Below are 5,454 nucleotides of genomic sequence, written 5' to 3'. Positions count from 1 at the left end.
AACATGATGAGGGAAAAAACAACTAGCGAAGGGAAGCCCCCAAAGAAGAATTGTATTTCAGTTTGAAACAGCTGAACTTACGAGTTCAAGGCACATACTTAAAACATTGTCTATAATTAGTCCAGTAAACAACATGTGTTTTAAAAATGTAAATATGTATAAAGAAACGTAAAGTACGTTAACCATTGTAAAATCATAGTCCAAAACCAACATATTCAACTCATAAAGTTTTAGTAAGATATTATTATTATTATTATCATTATTATTAATTTGCATGACTGAAAAAACAGGCTCAAAATATATACGTTGAGAGAAGGCAGATACCGAAATTCAACAGAAACAAAGAACGCTGTTATTGAAACACTACATACTTAGTTATAGTGCTTTTTGCATAGTATTATGCAACATATGAAACAGAAGTGTTAGCTTCAAAATGAAAAGAAATTGAAGCTTTACAATAAAGAAAGAAATCTTTAACAACATCTGCAGGTAAAAACCATCTTACCGACTTTTTTTTCTTTTAAAACGAAGTCTAGCATAAAATATCATATGGTGAACTGGTGACTGTAAGCTATTGCTCAGGGAGTTCCCCTTCAAATCGTTTCAAGATGATCGCAAAGGTGTCGACAAAAATGCCATATGAATATGTTGACAATAAACAGCTGACATTTCTCACGTTATGATTCAGCAATAAAATAGGAATGTATTTCAAAGAACTATGTTCACACAAAAGTTGCATACAAAATCAAAATAAATATGTGAAATGTAAGAATAATTGTATGACGATGCTTTCATCCATAGTGTCAGAATGATTTTGTTTGACACTTTGGTGATGGAAAACCAGCCTGTGTTGAAGTATAAAAAAAAAAGAAAGATACATGATATACACCCCGATTTTATTGATTATGCACGAATAAATGTTTTAAATCAGGTATGGACAAAAACTGACGGACAAAAACGGCACAAAAACAATGATGATTATTTCATGATTACACACTGGAGTACATGTCTGATAATCGAACGGATACACAATTCAGCAGTGGGTGATTCAACATTTGCTTTCCTTCCTGTTAAATGAAAAATTATTCACACATGCCTGTGAGATAAGAGCAAATATAAAAATGTCCACCAACCAAAGTATAATATGCATGTCACTACACATGAACTGACTGTTACCATCGTGAGACACACATACGAATGGAATCACACCTTACCGGAACAGGGCTCTAAGGCTATGGTTAACAACTCCACTCTTCATCCACTACACTCAACTACACACATCATGTAAATGGATTAGTAGGACAGACAATGCATATCAGAATATTAACACCACTTTGTTTTCATCCTGTTAAGATTATGACAACGTATATCAGAATATCAACACCAGCTTTTTTTTTTGTTTGTTTGTTTTTTTGTTTTTGTTTTTGCATCAACATGAATTTTCGAAAGCAGGCACGCGCGCGAGTCATTGCAAACGATAAATGTTCATGATTTATATAATTAATAGTCACAAAACTATGAACAACGTAGAAGTCAACAGTACTTCCCATCACACTGTCCCGTTTGATATCCGCTTGGCTTTGCATTCAGCACGCTTCAAATAATCCCCGTACAGAACACATGTATTCTTGTTTCTAATCTTAAAAAAAGAAGCAAATTCTATACATTTCAGAAAGGAAAACTCGCGCAATTGCATGATTACCCCTCCCCCTCCAAAAAACAAACAAACAAACAAAACCAAAAAAAAAAAAAAAAAAAAAAAAAAACAAACAAAAAAAACAACAACAAAAAAACAACACAAAAACCCGAAACGTTGACGTTTACACACATCGATCAAAGGTAAAAAAAAAAAAAAAAAAAAAAAAGATTCTGATCAAGGAAATGAACACTATAATTTCAGACACAAGTCCCAAAAACAAAGAATGGGCAGACTGAAAAAAAAAAGAAAAAAAAAAGAAAAGAAAAGAAAAAACAGCTTGATAGAACATTGAGATCACAGCAAAGCGCAAAGCAATGGAATGAATTGATTCAGTGTCTATATCCCACGTTCTGTAAGCCACTGATATACCACAGAGAGAAAGAGAGAGAGAGAGAGAGGGGGGGGGGAGTTTGGGGGATGGGGGGTGGGGGGGGGGGAGGAGTAGGAGGCAGGAGCGAATTTTAGGAAGAAGGGTCTGATGAAAGACAAGCGCATGGAAATTAACTGGTATATGCGGACATGCGGCACTACCTGTTTTCAAATTTGGCCATATGTTCTGTTTTTGCATTCCCTTCTATGATGGAGGAGGAGAAAGAGGGGTGTGAAAGGAGAGAGGAAAAAGAAGAAGAAGAAGGAGAAGGAGAAGAAGAAGAAGGAAGAGGAGGAGGAGTGATAGAAGGAGGAAGAGGAGAAGGAGAGGAGAGTAAAAAGAAGAAGAGAAATAGAGGACGGGGAGAAAGATGAAAACAACAACGAGAAAGAGGAACCCAGCAAAAAAAGACAAAAAAAGACTACCAAATGGCTGGCCAAAATACAGACATACTACCAAATTGCTGGCCAAACTACAGAAACATACTACCAAAGGCTGGCCAAAATACAATGGCTACCACGGGATGGCCGCAATACCAAAGCAGACTACCAAAAGGGGTGGCCACAATACAAAAGCACGGCAGTAAAGTGCTGCGACCACTGCCCATGTCCAGTCTCCTAAAGACCACTATTCTACTGACCACCAGTCACTAATCCAATGCCCAAGTCTTCGGCCTAGCCAGACAACTTCTTCAACAAAATCCTCGATAAAATCGATAAGCACATTACCGACGAAAAAAAACCCAAACAGACAAACACGATCCATACCCACAATGACATTCCCTTAAAAAAAAAAGGACCGCGAAACACACTTTTTTCCCCACTCAAAATTCACAAAGCCAGTTATACATGCATGAACAACACGTCTATTCTGTGTGGCTAAATCTCACAAAATTATCTCCACTAAACTGATATAATCCGTGATGGAAAATATCTCCCAAGTTCTTTGGCAAAAGCTTAGTACGTGTACATGTTCACTGGAAATAATTATGATGATGATAATGATGATGATGATGATGATGAATGTATAAGAAATAGCTCATCAAGCGCACGTGCGTCATTACACAATGATACAGAGGACGGCTGTCATCCCTCAGTTAATGAATGTTCTTTTCCCGGCAGAAAGTGTAACTGAATTCGAAACGCTATTACCCATTTCACGAACATTATGATCACAAATACATATAATAACTATCGCTTTTCTGACCAACTTAAAAGTGATTGTTAATCATGATTTTCGTTCAGTATCTTTTTTTCAAATTTAAAAAAAGGAACAACATGACAACGCTCGAATCAAAGATTGATTTCATCTTTATGACAAAAAAATACATCACCACTATGCTGTTACTGTTTCAAACTCTGGAGTTCCGAGATGTCACACATTTTAAATACCTCCGTTAATGAACTGAGAAGATGCAGCTTCAGTGCCAGTCAAACAATGTTCAAACTCGGAAACTAAATTTCTGCTATATTTATGGCCATAGGAGCCATCTCTTCAACCTGACACGCATTCATGACATGACCTGGGTTTGGATGCATAAGCGAACTTAGCAACACTAAGTTTGCTCAGCGTTTATAATTTCCCCGAGTTTATGAAATAAGTCTCGACTTTGGAAATTTCTTTAAGCCAAGCAGCGCTAAATTTGCTTAGCTGTAAAGGACTGTCCCAAGATTTATTGAACTGGAGTAGACTTGGAACAAAATAATAACTTTACGCAAAACTTGGCACTGCGAAGGTCGCTCATGCAACCAAACCTTCTCGCATTGCTGACTCTTGAGCTTTGTTAATACAGCAGGGTGTGAAATGGAAATCCTCTAGCGTTATGCTGTGATGTCGATGAGAGGATGAGTGGATGAATGAACATAATTCAGCAGCAGGGACCACTTCGTGACAGACAAGAGATGAGTCTCGTGTTTTCTGTCAACAATTCATTTGGAACTACAGTATCCGGCACGTCACGAGAATGATATGAACGGAGAAAACGACGAGAACAACGAAAGACAGATATGCGGAATAAGAAAAAAAAGGATATATAGTTAAGAAAAGAAAGAAAAAGAAGAAACAAATCAAAGAAAGAAGAAGGATATCATATTCAAGAGAAAAAAAAGTAAGAAAAGGAGAAATGGAAAAATGGGAGAAACATTGTTCATGTACACTTTCAAGACACAGACGGATATGAGCGTCCTAATGCGCTAAATAAGGCCAAAAAACATAATGAACAGTTAAAGCTCATCTCCCCAAAGAGTCAAACATCGGTAACAGTCCAGCGGCAATGGAAGAAAAAAAGAAAACAAGAAGAAGAAGAAAAGAGAGAGAGAAAAAAAATCAACATTTCATCTACATTATGAAATGACATGAGATGACAGCTGAAATGTTAAAGTCTGTCACAGACAAAGCGTTGAAGAGGGTTGGGTTTCGAGAGGAGACTTAGTTGTGTTTTGTGATTTATCTGCTTCGGGAGTTAGTTATTTTGACTGTTTATTGTTAAAAAAAAAAAAGCTTCAATATCAATAATCGATTTAATTTAGAATTTAGTGCACTGCATTTTTAGATGTGAGAATTGTAAACGGAACCGACTGAGTCGATTTTTGGCTAATGGAAAGTACATCAAAGCAAAAAAAAAAAAAAAAAGAAAAAAAAAAGGAATTCCGCACTTTAACTTACAATGCGCTATTTTCAGTTCATAATTCAGTTTGGCAAAATTATTCTTTTGACAATACAGCATTCTTGTGTGATACCCGTGTCTCATAATTACGTAATTACATACCTGATGAGTCAAACTTTTCAAAAAAACCCAAAACGTTTGCATGCTGGTATGCCCAAAATATGTCATGCTTTGCTTTTGTGCCTGGAAAGGTATCCAGTTAAATTAAGATTCACTCTTCAAATTGTCACCTTTATGAGTTGTAAGGTATTCGTAAACTTTGTTTCACCACGAAACAGTACATTTTCGTGCAGCTAGCCATCCAATTTAAGGACATTTTCCATGTATGTCACAGGAAACTCTGCACTTGTAGCCATCCCTCTGATACAAAAACGTATGTTGGACGCTTTGTGTGTGACAGTCTTTAGCACCCATCAACTGTATACGTGCGTCAGCCCTTCGGATCGGTCATGACATGGTATGCATTTCATTTTGGTCAGTGATGGTACGCGGCTATCTCTTGTTTGATCATGTACTCACACAAGATGAAAAATATGACTGATGACATTTGTATACAAAAGCTTCATCATGGAAGTTCTAACCTTCTAATGAAATGATGTCATTGGAAGATGTTGCATTGAGCTTTAGATTCCGCCCATAACCCTCGCCCGACCCCCCCCCCCCTCTTGCCCCCCAACCCGAACACACACACACACACTTTTGATAACACCCAAGTTATTA

The sequence above is a fragment of the Babylonia areolata genome, chromosome 24 (assembly GCF_041734735.1).
Source record: "Babylonia areolata isolate BAREFJ2019XMU chromosome 24, ASM4173473v1, whole genome shotgun sequence".
In the NCBI taxonomy this organism is placed as follows: domain Eukaryota; kingdom Metazoa; phylum Mollusca; class Gastropoda; order Neogastropoda; family Buccinidae; genus Babylonia; species Babylonia areolata.
Note: the sequence above shows the minus strand (reverse complement) of the source record.